Here is an 18,783-nt window from a genome sequence, read left to right as displayed (position 1 = left end):
ACACAATTCATGGAAGCTGAAAATGTCCCAGTTCTTCCATGGCCTGCATACTCACCAGACATGTCACCCATTGTGCATGTTTGGGATGCTCTGGATCGACATGTACGACAGCGTGTTCCAGTTCCCGCCAATATCTAGCAACTTCGCACAGCCATTGAAGAGGAGTAGGACAACATTCCACAGGCCACAATCAACAGCCTGATCAACTCTATGTGAAGGAGATTGTCACGGTTTCGGCCGAGGCTGCTCCTCTTCCTTGTTCGGGCAGGCTTCGGCGGTCGTCGTCTCCGGAGTACTAGCTGCCACCGTTCTATGTTTCATGTTCTGTTGGTTTTGTCTGTTTCATAACACCTGTCCCTTATTTGTGTCTTAATTGTTTCCCTTATTTAGTTCGTGTGTTTGGGTCAGGTGTTATGCGTGATTGTTTATTGTCAGACTGCCTCGTCAGGGTATTTTCTCTCGTTGTTTGGCTTGTCCCGAGAGTTCGCACTGCGTGCGCTTTTCTTGTGTTTTACGCACTGTGTTTTGTGCGTAATTGTTTTGCGCCACCCGGTTGGGTTGGCGACTATTTTTGTTCACGTGTTGAACGTACTATAAAGACTATTGAAGTCATCCTGGATCCTGCGCTTGATTCCTTCCACTCATCTACACACACCATTCTGACAGAATCACGCATCACCACCATGGAATCAGCAGGAGCGACCGCGCCGACGGCCGAGATGGCTGAACGTCTTCGTGGTCAGGAGGACCGCATCAACCAGGTCTGTCATGCCCTGGAGGGGGTGATGAATACTCTGCACCGATGGGAGACCAGCGGGGTTCCCACACCTCCAGGAACCGAACCAGCCCCATCGGCCAGCCCCCCCGTCTCATCTCCGGAACCTAGTAGGATTCGGCTCTCGCTCCCGAGGGCGTACGACGGCTCCACTGCCGGGTGTCAAGGATTCCTGCTGCAGGTGGAGCTCTACCTCGCCACCGTCCACCCGGCGCCCTCGGGACACGAGAGCGTCTCAGCCCTCATCTCCTGTCTCACCGGCAAGGCGTTGGAGTGGGCCAACGCCGAGTGGAGGAGAATGGACGCCGCTACTACGAACTATGCGGAGTTCTCCCGCCGCTTCCGTGCTGTGTTCGACCATCCACCGGAAGGGAAGGCGGCGGGGGAACGTCTGTTCTACCTCCGACAGGGGATGAGGAGCGCCCAGGACTTTGCCTTAGAGTTCCGGACCCTAGCGGCTGATGCAGGGTGGAATGAGCGGGCCCTTATCGACCATTTCCGCTGCAGCCTCCGGGAGGACGTCCAGCGAGAGTTGGCGTGCAGGGACACGTCGTTGACGTTCGACCAGCTGGTCGACATGGCCATCCGGCTGGATACCCTGCTCGCCACCCGTGGGCGTCCCGGAGGGGGGGGTTCGCCCATTCCACTCTCCAGCACCTCCGAGCCGAGCCCTATGGAGCTCGGAGGTGCTGGCGCTAGGGAACGGAGGAGGAGGAGCCCGAGGGGACCTGGCCCTTGCACCAACTGTGGTCGTGGAGGACACACCGCGGCTAGGTGTTGGGGCGGGTCCTCCAGTGAGGGAGATGGCAGGTCACGCATTGGGGGGTCCCCCCAGGTGAGTAGGCGCCCTGCTTACCCAGAGCTTTCTGTCGTGCACCTAACCTTGCCTGTTTGTTTCCCACAGGTTGCACCTCGTTCCCAGCATAAGGCGCTGGTAGATTCAGGCGCAGCTGGGAATTTTGTAGATCGCCAGTTCTGTATAGAGTTAGGGATTCCCCTCCTTCCAGTGGATAAACCTTTCCCCGTCCATGCCCTAGATAGCCGTCCGTTAGGGTCTGGGTTGATTAGGGAAGTCACAGCACCCATTCAGATGACGGCGCAGGAGGGTCATGAGGAGAGAATTCAGCTCTATCTGATTGACTCTCCTGCGTATCCGGTAGTGCTGGGTCTTCCCTGGTTGATGACTCATGACCCTATTATTAGGTGGCGAGAGAAAGCTCTTAAAGGGTGGTCTGCTCGATGTGAGGGGCGGTGTCTGGGTGTTTCCATAGGGGCGACCTCGGTGGAGAGTCCGAATCTAATGCCAGCACTGCAGATTCCCCCCGAGTATGAGGATTTGGCACTGGCGTTCAGTAAGACTCGGGCGGCGCAGCTGCCGCCTCATAGACGGGGGGATTGTGCGATAGATCTCCAGTCAGGAGCAGCTCTCCCGCGGAGCCATGTGTATCCCTTGTCTCAAGAGGAGAGAAAGGCTATGGAGACATACATCTCTGAGTCTCTGAGACAGGGATACATACGGCCCTCCGTTTCACCCGCTTCCTCAAGTTTCTTTTTTGTAAAGAAAAAGGATGGAGGTCTGCGCCCGTGTATTGATTACCGCGGTCTCAATCAGATCACAGTGAAGTACAGCTATCCACTTCCTCTGATTGCGACTATGACGGAGTCACTGCACGGTGCGCAGTTCTTTACAAAATTGGATCTTAGGAGCGCATATAACTTGGTACGCATTCGAGCGGGCGATGAATGGAAGACAGCGTTTAGCACGACTTCCGGACACTACGAGTATCTAGTCATGCCATATGGGTTGATGAATGCTCCCTCAGTCTTCCAATCCTTCGTCGATGAGATTTTCCGGGACATGCAGGGACAGGGAGTAGTTGTGTACATCGACGACATTCTGGTGTATAGTCCTACCCGTGCTGAGCATGTAGCCCTGGTGCGCCGAGTATTGAGGAGGCTGTTGGAGCATGACCTATATGTCAAGGCAGAGAAATGTCTGTTTTTCCAGAAGTCGGTCTCCTTTCTGGGTTACCAGTTGTCTGCGTCAGGGGTGAAGATGGAGGTAGACCGGGCGTCAGCTGTGCGTAATTGGCAGACCCCAACCACTGTGAAGGAGGTGCAACGGTTCTTGGGTTTTGCGAATTATTACCGGAGGTTTATCCGGGGTTTTGGACAGGTGGCAGCTCCCATAACGTCTCTGTTAAAGGGGGGTCCGGTGCGCTTGCGGTGGTCAGCTGAGGCGGACAGGGCATTTGGGAGACTAAAGGACCTGTTTACCTCGGCGCCGGTGTTGGCGCATCCGGATCCTTCTTTACCGTTCCAAGTAGAGGTGGACGCGTCAGAGGCCGGGATAGGGGCCGTTCTTTCCCAGCGTTCTGGCACTCCACCTAAACTCCGTCCCTGTGCGTTCTACTCTAAGAAGCTCAGTCCGGCGGAGCGGAATTATGACGTAGGAGACAGGGAGCTGTTAGCCGTGGTACAGGCCCTAAAGGTGTGGCGGCATTGGCTCGAGGGGGCTCAACACCCTTTCCTCATTCTAACTGACCATCGTAACCTGGAGTACATCCGGGCAGCTAGGAGACTGAATCCTCGCCAGGCTCGTTGGACTATGTTCCTAGCCCGGTTTGTGTTTAAGATCACATACATCCCTGGGTCCCAGAACGGGAAGGCAGATGCTCTGTCTCGGCGGTATGACGCAGAGGAGAGGTCAGTTGAGTCCACGCCCATACTACCGGAGTCTTGTCTGGTTGCTCCGGTGGTGTGGGAGGTTGATGGTGAGATCGAGCGGGCGTTACGCACCGACCCGAGTCCTCCACAGTGTCCTGTGGGTCGGACGTACGTTCCGCTCGAGGTACGCGATCGCCTCATTTGTTGGGCTCATACGTCCCCCTCCTCTGGCCATCCGGGTATCGGCCGGACAGTGCACTGCCTTAGCACGAAGTACTGGTGGCCAACGTTAGCTAGGGATGTGAGGATTTATGTCTCCTCCTGTTCGGTGTGTGCCCAGTGTAAGGCGCCCAGACATTTGCCCAGGGGTAAGTTACAACCCCTGCCTATTCCACAACGACCCTGGTCCCACCTCTCGGTGGATTTTGTTACCGACCTCCCCCCCTCACAGGGGAATACTACCATCCTGGTCGTTGTGGATCGGTTCTCTAAGGCCTGTCGTCTCCTTCCCATGCCGGGTCTACCCACTGCCCTACAGACCGCTGAGGCTCTGTTCACCCATGTCTTCCGGCATTACGGGGTACCCGAGGATATAGTGTCTGACCGAGGCCCCCAGTTCACCTCTAGGGTGTGGAGAGCATTTATGGAACGGTTGGGGGTTTCGGTAAGCCTTACCTCGGGGTACCACCCGGAGAGTAATGGGCAGGTTGAACGTGTCAACCAGGATGTGGGTAGGTTTCTGAGGTCATACTGTCAGGGCCGGCCGGAGGAGTGGGCGAGATATGTGCCCTGGGCCGAGATGGCACAGAACTCTCTTCGCCACTCCTCCACCCAACTAACCCCTTTTCAGTGTGTATTAGGGTACCAGCCGGTTCTGGCACCATGGCATGAGAGCCAGATCGAGGCCCCCGCTGTGGATGAGTGGGTGCGGCGCTCGGAGGAGACGTGGGACGCTGCACACGTCCATCTGCAGCGTGCCATACGTCGACAGAAGACGAGCGCCGACCTACACCGCAGTGAGGGGCCAGTGTACGCACCTGGAGATCGAGTCTGGCTCTCAACCAGAAACCTGCCCCTCCGCCTGCCCTGCCGGAAGCTGGGTCGGCGGTTTGTGGGGCCATTTAAAGTCCTGAGGAGATTGAACGAGGTGAGTTATAGGTTAGAACTACCTGTTGATTACAAAAATATTAACCCCTCGTTCCATGTGTCTCTCCTCAGGCCGGTGGTAGCTGGTCCACTCCAGGACTTTGAGATTGAGGAGACTCCTCCGCCCCCGTTGGACATCGAGGGGGCTCCGGCGTACACCGTGAGGTCCATCCTGGATTCTAGACGCCGGATGGGGGGTCTTCAATATCTCGTGGAGTGGGAGGGGTACGGCCCGGAGGAGCGGTGCTGGGTGCCAAGGAGGGACGTCTTAGACCAGTCCCTACTGACCGATTTCCATCGGGGTCATCCTGCGCGCCCTGCTCCGCGTCGTCCGGGTCGTCCCCGAGCTCCGGGTCGGCGCACGGCTGGAGCCGCGCGTCAAGGGGGGGGTACTGTCACGGTTTCGGCCGAGGCTGCTCCTCTTCCTTGTTCGGGCAGGCTTCGGCGGTCGTCGTCTCCGGAGTACTAGCTGCCACCGTTCTATGTTTCATGTTCTGTTGGTTTTGTCTGTTTCATAACACCTGTCCCTTATTTGTGTCTTAATTGTTTCCCTTATTTAGTTTGTGTGTTTGGGTCAGGTGTTATGCGTGATTGTTTATTGTCAGACTGCCTCGTCAGGGTATTTTCTCTCGTTGTTTGGCTTGTCCCGAGAGTTCGCACTGCGTGCGCTTTTCTTGTGTTTTACGCACTGTGTTTTGTGCGTAATTGTTTTGCGCCACCCGGTTGGGTTGGCGACTATTTTTGTTCACGTGTTGAACGTACTATAAAGACTATTGAAGTCATCCTGGATCCTGCGCTTGATTCCTTCCACTCATCTACACACACCATTCTGACAGAGATGTGTCATGCTGCTTGAGGCAAATGGTGGTCACACAAGATACTGACTGATTTTCTGATCCACGCCCCTACTTTTTTTTAAAGGTATCTGTGACCAACAGATGCATATCTGTATTCCCAGTCATGTGAATTGACTGATTTCCTTATATGAACTGTAACTCAGTAAAATCTTTGAAATTGTTGCACGTTTATATTTTAGTTCAGTGTAGATACAGTAGTATAACAACCTGCACTTCACTTGTCCTTCAGAAGTCAGAGCCAAGCTGCTCCACACTGAGGCTGTGTCCCAAATGGCACCCTATTCCCTTGATAGTGCACTACTTTTGACCAGAGCCCTATAGGGAATAGGGTGCCATTTGGGACCGAGCTAGAGGAACAGGCTCTTCTACAGATGCATCTAGATGGTTCAGAGCCTATATATAAACATGGCTATAAATCACATCATAAACTGTCACTTGGTGTGATTGGAATAGGCAGCACAGTCAGCAAGCAACATAACAAACCATAATAATATAAAGTAGCCTATTACGCAAAATACACAAAAACTGCTATCAAAGAACACACATTACGAACCTGTTGTTGTAAAAGTGTAAATGGGTTGCCTTGTTTGATGATGATGTTGGTTGTTAGATAAAATACCTGTCTAGTCTAAATCTAGTGCAGTTGGAGAGCTGGAAGAAGTGCAGATTATGATAGGCCTCTGGGGTTCTCAACCAACCAAAATCTACCTTAATCTTCAACAAGCTTCTCTCCCAGCTGAAATCACACAGCATCTGAGCTACAGCAGGACTGAGAGAAGAGACTGCTCTCTGCACAGAGAATGCAGAAAGCGTTGGAAAAAAGGCATCCAAAATCTCTGCTTCCCTACTGAATTACTGAATTAGATTCAGGCTATTTATGTAAAGTATATTTGTGAACAAAGAATGTGAACACAAACAAGTCTTATGCGACCTAAAAATTGATTTCTGGATCTGGATCCACAATCCCATTAAGTGAAGGACAGGCCAGTTTAAGTGTTGTTCAGCTACTGTTTATTAATTCTGGAGGACAGTACACAGGGCATTTCTGGGGATTATATGTTAAGAACCAGAGATAATTCACTTAACTGCTCCCATGTGTTTTGGTACTCCGTGTCACTATAAGAACATTGTTGTTGGGAAAGAGAAAAGGTTATATTGAATTGTGTCACACCCTGGCTCTGGGACTCTTTATGTTGAGCCAGGGTGTGTTCATTTCTATGTGTGTATTTCTATGTTGGTGTTCATTCTAGTTTGTTGTATTCTATGTTTGCCTGAGTGACTCCCAATCAGAGGCAACGAGTGTCAGCTGTTGGCTGGTTGTCTCTGATTGGGAGCCATATTTAAACTGTATGTTTTCCCTTTGTGGTTGTGGGTTTTTGTTCCGTGTTCGGTCATTGATACCGTGGACGTCACGAGTCGTGTTTTGTTTTGTGTTTTGACGCTTTAACTAATTAAAGTCATGTTTGTTCATCACGCTGCGCCTTGGTCTACTCCTTACCTCGACCTTGACAGAAAAACCCACCATGCAACGACCAAGCAGCGTGTCCAGGGGCAGCTCTTGGGCTGGACATGGGAGGAAGCGCCGGGAGAAGAGACGGTGGAGGCGTGCCGTAGAGAGGAGCTACGGCGTGATCAGGGTCGTCGTCGGACGGTCGTGAGGCAACCCCAGAAAATTTTTAGGGGGGGGCACACGGCATGGACGACGGGGCTGACGGAGGAGAAAAGGGGGCGGATCCAGAAGGCCACCAGGCCAGGGGTTCACCGTCCTGTGCGGATGCCTCACACAGAGTGTGTGAGGGTAGGCATTCAGCCAGGACGGGTGGTGGCCGCTCTTCACTCCAGGCCTCCTATCCGTCTCCACAGCCCGGTTCGGCCTGTCCCTGCTCCACGCACCAAGCCTACGGTGTGCGTCGCCAGCCCAGCCCGGCCTGTCCCTGCTCCACGCACCAAGCCTACGGTGTGCGTCGACAGCCCAGCCCGGCCTGTCCCTGCTCCACGCACTAAACCTACGGTGTGCGTCGCCAGCCCAGTCCGGCCTGTCCCTGCTCCACGCACCAAGCCTACGGTGTGCGTCGACAGCCCAGCCCGGCCTGTCCCTGCTCCACGCACCAAGCCTACGGTGTGCGTCGACAGCCCAGCCCGGCCTGTCCCTGCTCCACGCACCAAGCCTACGGTGTGCGTCGACAGCCCAGCCCGGCCTGTCCCTGCTCCACGCACCAAGCCTACGGTGTGCGTCGACAGCCCAGCCCGGCCTGTCCCTGCTCCACGCACCAAGCCTACGGTGTGCGTCGACAGCCCAGCCCGGCCTGTCCCTGCTCCACGCACTAAACCTACGGTGCGCGTCGCCAGCCCGGTCCGGCCTGTTCCTGCCACCCGCACCAAGTCTACGGTGCGCGTCGCCAGCCCGGTCCGGCCTGTTCCTGCCACCCGCACCAAGTCTACGGTGCGCGTCGCCAGCCCGACCCGGCCTGTTCCTGCCACTCGCACCAAACCTACGGTGCGCGTCGCTAGCCCGGTCCGGCCTGTTCCTGCCACTCGCACTAAGCCAGGGGTGCGAGAAGTCAGCCTGGTAAGGCCCGTCCCTCTTCCACGCACCAAGCCAGGGGTGCGAGTAGTCAGCCTGGTAAGGCCCGTTCCTTCTCCACGCACCAAGCCAGGGGTGCGAGTCGTCAGCCTGGTAAGGCCCGTTCCTCCTCCACGCATCAAGCCAGGGGTGCGCGTCGTCAGCCTGGTAAGGCCCGTTCCTCCTCCACGCACCAAGCCAGGGGTGCGAGTCGACAGCCTGGTAAGGATCGCTCCTGTTAAGTCCAGTCCTGCTCCAGCCGGCGGGGCCAGACTGGACCAGGGGTACTATGGGGGGTGTATTGGAGGGTGGTGGTCAAGGCCGGAGCCAGAACCGCCGCCGAGGAGGTATGCCTGCCCAGCCCTCCCTTGGTTTGTTTAGTTGAGGCGCGGTCGCAGTCCGCGCCTTTAGGGGGGGGTACTGTCACACCCTGGCTCTGGGACTCTTTATGTTGAGCCAGGGTGTGTTCATTTCTATGTGTGTATTTCTATGTTGGTGTTCATTCTAGTTTGTTGTATTCTATGTTTGCCTGAGTGACTCCCAATCAGAGGCAACGAGTGTCAGCTGTTGGCTGGTTGTCTCTGATTGGGAGCCATATTTAAACTGTATGTTTTCCCTTTGTGGTTGTGGGTTTTTGTTCCGTGTTCGGTCATTGATACCGTGGACGTCACGAGTCGTGTTTTGTTTTGTGTTTTGACGCTTTAACTAATTAAAGTCATGTTTGTTCATCACGCTGCGCCTTGGTCTACTCCTTACCTCGACCTTGACAAATTGTGAGCTGGCAAGATGACAGTTTGACAGCACCGCTCCAAGTGTGTACCTGTGAGAGTGAGAGGACGATGGAGCATACGCCTATTTTACACCAACCTCTGCTACTACTATTTAACCTGGTTTCATTCTTTGCCACAGCACCTACCTACAGTAGGTAGAGGTACAACAAGGATAATGCAGAACTCAGCACAGGAGAAAACCTTGCATTTTCAGAACCCTGTCATTCCAAGCAATGGGGGGTAAATGTTAAAGTCCTGCACTGCTCTTGCTGTGCAGGCACTGGCAGAATGCATTCCTTAAAACGTCAAAGACTCGTTCAGTATGGATCCTCAAGGGGAATGCACTGGCTCCAATTGGCTGTTTCCCAGCTTGGCAGATTTTCCACATACACTCTCACTCACAGCCATGTCAATAGCTCTACATTCTACACATCCATGTCAATAGCTCTATATTCTACACATCCATGTCAATAGCTCTACATTCTACACATCCATGTCAATAGCTCAACATTCTGCACATCCATGTCAATAGCTCTACATTCTACACATCCATGTCAATAGCTCTACATTCTACACATCCATGTCAATAGCTCTATATTCTACACATCCATGTCAATAGCTCTACATTCTACACATCCATGTCAATAGCTCTACATTCTACACATCCATGTCAATAGCTCTATATTCTACACATCCATGTCAATAGCTCTACATTCTACACATCCATGTCAATAGCTCTATATTCTACACATTCTAACACATACTGTATGAAGAGGAGTCAGATGAAGACAGGCAGCAGGCAGTAATAAAATGCTACAGTGTCTCTCAGACTGTCTCAATGAGGGTAGTGGGTTGGGTTCCTACCCCCTCGCACACAGTGCCAACCAGGGTTAAGTGGGAGCCAGGCAATGCATACACAAGCATCCCATAGCAGGCATGGTGCCGGAATTCTCTCCTTAATGTTACCAAACAAATATCTCCCTGGGAAGGAGATTCACAGCCGCCTCCGCTCTGCAGCAGGGCAGCACGGCTAAGGACGTGTCCCAGATGGCACCCTATTCCCTATATAGTGCACTACTTTGGACCAGAGCCCTATGGGCCCTAGTCCAAAGTAGTGCACTATAAAGGGAATAGGGGGCCATTTGGTACGCACCCTAAATTCCTTCCAGTAGTGGCCAGTCCCTGGGGTCTGAGAAGCATCTGTTAATTGGGTGTTTAACCTTTGGCGAAATCCCCTGCTGATCATCAACTAATAAGCTAAGAAAGACGAGTATTCTAAGAAGGCTTCTAACACAAGATCATCTCTCAGATAACAGTTTCAAATTGGGAGCTTCAAACAGCTTGCTCATGAGATCTCTGACAGATATAATGATTAGAGCCTAGATGTGTTCAAATTTAGTAGTAAACATGAAACACATTATAATGCACTAAGACCCATTTAATAGTCAATTCAAAAACACTAATCCTCAAAAAACAACCACAGAAGATACCAAACACTTCCTCACAATACAACCAAAAACACATGAGACATGAGCTATGTTTCAGGAAACAGCGGTACAGTCACAGAAAAGTCACTCCTTCACGGTGGTACAAAGTTAAGACAAAGTTAAAAATACCCCGGTCATTCAAGCCCTCCAGCACAGCCTGGAGAGAGAGAGGCTAGCTGCCAGAGAGTCTGGGGATAGAGAGAGGCTAGCTGCCAGAGAGTCTGGAGAGAGAGATGCTAGCTGCCAGAGAGTCTGGGGAGAGAGAGGCTAGCTGCCATAGAGTCTGGGGAGAGAGATGCTAGCTGCCAGAGAGTCTGGAGAGAGAGAGGCTAGCTGGCAGAGAGTCTGGAGAGAGAGAGGCTAGCTGGCAGAGAGTCTGGAGAGAGAGAGGCTAGCTGCCAGAGAGTCTGGAGAGAGAGAGGCTAGCTGGCAGAGAGTCTGGAGAGAGAGAGGCTAGCTGCCAGAGAGTCTGGGGATAGAGAGAGGCTAGCTGCCAGAGAGTCTGGGGAGAGAGATGCTAGCTGCCAGATAGTCTGGAGAGAGAGATGCTAGCTGCCAGAGAGTCTGGAGAGAGAGAGGCTAGCTGGCAGAGAGTCTGGAGAGAGAGATGCTAGCTGCCATAGAGTCTGGGGAGAGAGATGCTAGCTGCCAGAGAGTCTGGAGAGAGAGAGAGGCTAGCTGCCAGAGAGTCTGGGGAGAGAGATGCTAGCTGCCAAAGAGTCTGGAGAGAGAGATGCTAGCTGCCAGAGAGTCTGGAGAGAGAGAGAGGCTAGCTGCCAGAGAGTCTGGGGAGAGAGATGCTAGCTGCCAGAGAGTCTGGAGAGAGAGAGGCTAGCTGCCAGAGAGTCTGGAGAGAGAGATGCTAGCTGCCATAGAGTCTGGAGAGAGAGATGCTAGCTGCCATAGAGTCTGGAGAGAGAGATGCTAGCTGCCATAGAGTCTGGGGAGAGAGAGAGACTAGCTGCCAGAGAGTCTGGGGAGAGAGAGAGACTAGCTGCCAGAGAGTCTGGGGAGAGAGAAAGACTAGCTGCCAGAGAGTCTGGGGAGAGAGAGGTTAGCTGCCAGAGAGTCTGGTAATAGAGAGAGGCTAGCTGCCAGAGAGTCTGGGGAGAGAGAGACTAGCTGCCATAGAGTCTGGAGAGAGAGAGGCTAGCTGCCAGAGAGTCTGGAGAGAGAGAGGTTAGCTGCCAAAGAGTCTGGAGATAGAGATGCTAGCTGCCAGAGAGTCTGGAGAGAGAGAGAGGCTAGCTGCCAGATAGTCTGGAGAGAGATGCTAGCTGCCAGTCTCTGCCTCCTTCTCCTGGGAGGGAGGGTTCTGATCTTTAAGGCCACTGACTACATGGTCCACCACCTTATGAATTACTGTAGGACTGCCTTCCTGACTTTTTTAATGGTGCAGGAATTAATGGAACTCGTCCCTGTTCCTGGATAGCACTCATTGTTATGCAAAAGTGCATTCAAGGGCTATGAACTACAGGATAATATTCACTGAAGGGTGGAAGCTAAATGCTATTATATGTATTTTTACCATATTATTTCTATACTCTATTTACTTTAATAAAACTATCTGCTGATGGATTATGGATTTCCAGCTTTTATGCAGTTATAAATACATACATTAAGCATAAGTGTCAGATATTGCCCTGATATACAGGACTTGAGTCTTGTTTAACTTTTAGTATAATTATGCCTACAATGTGAAACACCAGCTCTTTATAATCGGTACCAGAATTCTGCATTAAAATAGGTATTGAAAGGCTTTGCCATGCTCATATAAGGAACTCTTTCCTGCCCGCTGTTGATTGACAATCTTATACATATTGCGCAATCACCTTTTTCACACAGCCTTGCGCTCCTTCTTGTGGTTTCACGGACTTGAGTTATAAGTCCGCCATTCCACCTGACGCAAGCCTGCATCTGTCGGCAGCTCCATTTAATGTTTTGCACCTTTTAATTATTGTGTCGTGTACACCGTGTGCTAAAGGACCAAAATCAAACAGTGGAGCGAGCAGAGTTTCCACAGATGGAAAACTTAATGGAAAAATGATTACTGTGAAAGTCAATAGTGATTATCTTTTACAGACTTGTGCAGCACTCCATACTGTAAACTAAGCACTGACTAATCCACTATACCTTACTGAACATCGAAGAGAAAAATGTTATGCAAACCCTATATAAACCTGGCAAAGTACACTGCTATAACCCAAAACTATACCATCAGAGGGCTAAAGCCCAGACCACACTATATCATACTATACTGAACAAAAATATAAACGCAATGTAAAGTGTTGGTCCCAAGTTTCTTGTGCTGAAATTAAAGATCCCAGAACTTTTCCAAACGCACAAAAAGCTTATTTCACTCAAATGTTGTGCACAAATTTGTTTACATCCCTGTTAGTGAACATTTCTCATTTGCCAAGATAATTCATCCATCTGACAGGTGTGACATATCATGAAGCTGATTAAACAGCATGATCATTACACAGGTGCACCTTGTGCTGGGGACAATAAAAGGCCACTCTAAAATGTGCTGTTTTGTCACACAACACAATGCAACAGATGTCTCAAGTTTTGAGGGAGCATGCAGTTGGCATACTGACTGCAGGAATGTCCACCAGAGCTGTTGCCAGATAATTAAATGTTCATTTCTCTACCATAACCTGCCTCTAATGTCATTTTAGAGAATTTGGCAGTATATCCAACCGGCCTCACAACCGCAGACCACGTGTAACTACGCCAGCCCAGGACCTCCTCATCCGGCTTCTTCAGCTGTGGGTTCGTCTGAGATCAGCCACCCGGACAGCTGATGAAACTGAGGAGTATTTATGTCTGTAATAAAGCCCTTTCGTGGAGAAAACCTCATTCTGATTGGCTGGGCCAGCTCCCCAGGGAGTGTGCCTATGCCCTCCCAGGCCCACCCATGGCTGCGCCCCTACCCAGTCATGTGAAATCCATAGACTAGGGCCTAATTAATTTATTTCAATTGACTGATTTCCTTATATGAACTGTAACTCAGTAAAATCGTTGAAATTGCATGTTGCGTTTATATTTTTGTTCAGTATATATCACACTATATCAGTGGATGAACTCTACTCACCCTGCACTTATCTGGTCTCCTTCCCATTAGAAGACACCCAGCCTGCCCTATGGAATGATGTCCCCTCTCCTGCCTGTATCATCACTGCTCAGCCCTCATCACTTTCTACGGTAGTTCTCCGAAGGTCTCTCAACCTCAACCCTGTCAGTCAAACCATCCCAGACCTCGCGACTCTTTTGCTTTCCAGGTGAAGAGTCCCATTATCCATAACCGAGGTGGCATCCCAAATGGAACTCTATTTCCTATATAGTCCACTGCTTTTGATTCCATTTGGGACGTAACCATGTTTTGTCAGCCACTGCTTCAGCAGTCACACAAAGTTGATTTACGGAAGCGTGGCATATCTGTAATGACATATTTTGAGGTCAAAGGAAACCTTGAACATGACTACTCATACTTATATCATATAAGACTGTACAAGGCCATGTACCATGTAGCATAATGAAGCGTGCCATGTACAGTGAGTAGCCTACATTACGTATTCCATAACACCACACCAATCTTCTCACAGTCTCGAGTATAATTACTAGTAGCTTATTCTAATTCATACATTTAAAAAAACTATTAATAACTCTAATTGGTCAAAGAAAGAGAGTTGAAGACTCCATACTATTTTTTCCCCCTGTGTTGACTTAATGGTACAATATACAATTTATCACCTCCTCATTCAGCTGAGATAAAAATTTATATTTAGGTGGGCGCTTATAGCTGTCCTATATCTCACATGTATATTAATACGCATGAGTGAATTGGAAATGTGTTTTTTGCATTTCCCAACTCCCCCTGAGACACCCTTGGCGAGTAATGTCACAGCCAGGGTCTGCCATTATCAACGGTGACCCTGGAGCGATTAGGTTGAAGTGCCTTGCTCAAGAGCACGTAGGCAGATGTTTCATCTTGTCTGCTTGGGGATTCAAACTAGCGACCTTGCGGTTACTGGCCCACTGCTCTAACCGCTAGGCTACCTGCCGCGAACAACCAGCCAGGCAAGCTAACCTGCCATGAGGCAGCAGCATGTATCTAATACATAACTCAAAGAGAAGGAAGAAACATATCTCACCAGACATGAAGAGCGAGACACGCCAGGTGTTAGAATGAAAACACATCCGTGATGTTTTATGAAGCTCCTCTCCCTATATCTGTTTTCTGGACGGGCGGCACAGCAGATCTCACCGCATCGACTTGCAGGGTTAAGGTCCGACAAGTGTGATCCTGGTTTCTGGAGGCAAAAGACGTGACAGAGTCAACCCCTGCCTGTCCAAGCAGCGCTGCTGCGGTTTGAGCTATTTTCAGATGCAGACATGTACGTCTAGGGGCTGGAAAGTTACTCTTGGGGCTCTCTATGGGGAAAAGTGACACACAGCATACCACAGAATATACACAGGAACACATTTGTGTGGGTATACAAACATTTGAGCTATGCAGGTTATGGGGCATTTTTGGTAAATGAACACCATTGGAACCTGTGAAAGATAGTAGCCCAGGTACAAACAGAGAGGGATTTCAAGGTCTTGAGATTCAGGTGCTGAACCTCCGGAGGCAACACAGTCACACACAACAGTTCATGTACACACCCACACACACACACATACACACACACGTACACACACACGCACACACACACAAACACACACACGCACACACACACACACACACGCACACACACACACAAAGTGAGGAAATGAAGCAATTAAAAGGAATGCCGGAATGCAATTTCTTGTCAAGCCAAAAGGAAACTTATATGTGGGTGATATGCAGTATTTCTTCAAGGCTGACCGTATTACATCAGATCTATTTTTACAAGTGACGTTCATGACTGATGACAGTGGCGATCCGTCAGGGAGACTACCACAGTTCAGGCTAAAGGGAGACAGGTTAGACCCCTAAAAAGGTGACACAAATGTCAGGAGGCTGACAGCTTTTCAAGCGACTGTTGGCCAGCACTGTATCAAATCATCAAATAAAATACAATTTTATTGGTCGCGTACACATATTTTGCAGATGCTATTGCAGGTGCAGCGAAATGGTGACTATTTAACAGTCTGATGGCCTGGAGATAGAAGCTGTTTATCAGTGTCTTGGTGCCAGCTTTGATGCACCTGTACTGTCTACGCCTTCTAGACGGTAGCGGGGTGAACAGGCCGTGGCTCGGATGGCATTTATTTGCTGTTTGAAGTGAAACACCGATCATTATTAAAATTCAAAATAGGGCAATGACGTTTCACAATGAGGATGTTATTCATTCATACTGAATTCCCAAAGGTATAAACTGATGGCTTTAAACCAAATAGTCTCCATGGCAGTGAGGACACTAACCTACAGTTATCTATAAGTCACATCTAAATGTATTGCAACTTGAAATATGATTGCAAGGATACTGTATCACTCACAGTCCACAAAGTAAGTGTGCTCCCCAATAACTCAATGCTGGATAGAAATATGCCTGGATAGATCTTGTGTGTGTCCCAAACAGCACCCTATTCCCTATGTAGTGCACTACTTTTGAACGGGGCCCATAGGGAATAGGGTACATAGCCATAGGGCTCTGGTGAAAAGGCTTGCACTGTGTAGGGAATAGGGTGCCATTTGGGACACAGCCCTTCAGGCAGTGGCACCGACAAGCCTGGACATGGCGGGGCAATGACAGACGTCTCCTGGAAGAGGAACTCCCCCTTCATCCCAAGAGGTCACAGAATGTGTCATTACTGAAGGTGTCAGCACAAACATGTTCCAAAGAAACCTGTGCAATAAAACCAACATCACTCATATTCTCCTGACGAGGATAGCTACACCATTACGACACAGGACACACTGATATTTTAGGCATAAGCAGGTACAGAGCCAAGAAGTAGGCTAGCCTACCAGTGACTCCATACAAGTGGATGGCTCTTTGTAGCAGTATAGGCATTTGTCAGTTTATACCTTTGGGAATTCAGCATGAATGAATAACATTCTCAATGTGAAACGTCATTGCCCTTTTAAAAAATTGAATTATTATCTGTGTTTGGACTTCAAACAGCATAGAAATGTAGGTTAACTTTCTCTACTCGACTACTCGAGCCAAGGTAAATTAACCTACTGGCATTCAAAATGGCGGAGGAAAAAAATACATAAATAAGCACACAGGCGTATGACATTGCTCTTTCCCCTAATGCCCTGTCCATCTACACCCCTGATCTATACACACACACTATTCAAAGTAACTGGCTGACAGCAAGTACCAGGGGAGAGCTACAGTACTGTATATATTATCAAGTGGCAGCTGTTTCATTCCACACAGCCCCTAAGGGAGAAATCATTTATATGACTTATTGATCATTAACAGTGATGATCACTTCCTGATGATAATAAAAAAAAGCTACAAATTGTTTTCATTTCATGTGTAGGAATATGACAACACTATGAGGAGTTGGATATCTGGTAGTCAAAGGCTGATGTGTATCCAGTTCTGAGTGTGCCTGTGTTATAGGACACTGTATGGCCAAACCTACGAATGGAAGGTATGACTCTGTGGTAATCAATAATGCTTCACATATTCCCTATATAGTGCACTACTTTCGACAAGAGCCCTATGGGCCCTGGTCGAAAGATGTGCACTACAAAGGGAAGAGTGTACCATTTGGGATGTAACTTGGGAGTTGAAGTAGCTTCACACATTGTGAGTGCTATAATTCAAGTTTGGTCTAATTTGATCCTATACATCTGTATACAGTATAATAGTAGTTTAATTCAATGACCTTGGTATTCTATTCTCATAGGGCTTAACATAGAAAATATGTTGGTTATTCTAGTGTGCTGTATGATACCATATACCATAATATATGTATGATATGAATCTTACCTGGAATCAACTCATTCTTGATCGTTGAAGATTAGAAATAGAACGCAACAATGTTTGACATCTCTGGCATGTTCTAGTCATAGTTTACATTTTAAACATTTGAATTGGATTCACTGTTATAGCATAGGCCTAGCTGTCACTTCACTTTATCACCTAGGTCTAATGTAATGCATGACCCAGTCTTTAGGCAGTTCGATTATTTTGATGCAGAAGAACACTGGGCGAACATAACAAATGAACACGTTTTAAAATGAACATTTGATAGGGTATAATAACAATCCCTTTGTTTACAACTTAACAGTACTACCAGTGTTATTATTTGATAATTCAAAATTAATTATTTGAAGTCACATCGCTTCAACTGTTCTGAACATAATGAACCCCTTTAATCCCATGTATAATGGGACAATGCGTCACGTGAATGACCGTATGCTACAGTTATAACAACGCTTCCCTTAATGTTACAACATTTTAACTCGTTACAACTGTGTCAGCTTTGAGCACAGTGATACAAAATAACAGTGCAAAAAGAATGTATCATTAGATAACTTTCCAGCGCGTGATTAGTCAGTAGCCTAGTTAAGTACGTGTGATACAGAACGTTTAGCCTACCTCCTTCGTGCCCTTTTGCCACAATACATATACTTACCAATAATTGCCACCGCGTGTTCTTTTGACCCTGAAAGAAAAGGCGCAAATATTTCCCCACAAATGATTCATAGACTATATGCACCTGTTTTTGAAGAGTCAGTCCATAGAGCGCAAACACTGCTGTTGGATCAGTTGCCTAGTATGGGATGAGTTCGATATCTATTCCGACAGCATCCCAAGCCAGCTCTCGCAATACAATACGCAGCTCCACAAACGCTTCACAGAAGATAATCAGTTTTCCCCAACCGTAAATGCAGTGCACGGTCGGGAAACTGTGCAACACACCATATACATTATTGCTATCCAACCTGTATGCCCGTGTGTCTTTCTAGAATAGAATCCTTGTTTCAATACCGCAGTACAATATTATATTCCCCCGAGAGCGAAAATGGCTGTCGCCCAACACAAGATCAGTCATTGGTGCAGCGCGGGTTTTCGTAGTCATGGAAACAACCAACAGTTCAATTTGTAAGGAAGGCATGCATGGCCTATCATGAACACGAGGTCCTCCTGAATGGAGCAAATCCACTTCCTTTCAGGGCATTTAAAGGGGCATGTTTTCTCAACATTTCACCCCCTCAAGAAACCAACGTGTTTGTGTTACTAATTAATGCATGCATCACTGTCACTGACTATGAATTCGGCCTAATTAATCCAATTTCTCTCATGCACAGGCACAGTAGCCTATCAGGCAATCAGTTTTACTTTGTGTGCACCATATACCCATACCTTTTCATTCTTTACTCATGGAGCTTTAGAACAAGGTCATATTTTGGGACAAGGTCAATCATTTCAATGTGATTGAAATAGACTAGGGGTAGGCAACTATTCAGCTGCGGGACAATTTTTGTCTGAGCAAATGGTAGGGAGGCCAGAACAAAATTATAATAATTATAATAATAGACCAGACAACATGAAGCATCACTTAC

The 18,783-nt window shown here is 48.9% G+C and overlaps 1 protein-coding gene across 1 annotated transcript in view; it reads right to left on the bottom strand.

Moving 5' to 3' along the window:
* The window catches only part of LOC311105019 (uncharacterized protein), a 78,428-nt gene extending 60,189 nt beyond the window's left edge, over nucleotides 1-18,239 (bottom strand). Inside the window, exons 1-2 of the mRNA XM_084147000.1 lie at nucleotides 17,937-18,239; nucleotides 14,423-14,581 (exon numbers count right to left, since the gene is read on the bottom strand). The gene's annotated coding sequence lies outside the window, so the exon portion shown is untranslated. The remainder of the gene's footprint in view (nucleotides 1-14,422; nucleotides 14,582-17,936) is intronic.
* Nucleotides 18,240-18,783: the final 544 nt, after the last annotated feature.

The sequence above is a fragment of the Coregonus lavaretus genome, assembly GCF_964263955.1.
Source record: "Coregonus lavaretus genome assembly, chromosome: 29".
Taxonomy (NCBI): domain Eukaryota; kingdom Metazoa; phylum Chordata; class Actinopteri; order Salmoniformes; family Salmonidae; genus Coregonus; species Coregonus lavaretus.
The sequence above is the reverse complement of the archived record's forward strand: the minus strand, read 5'-3'. Positions and strand labels throughout refer to the sequence as shown.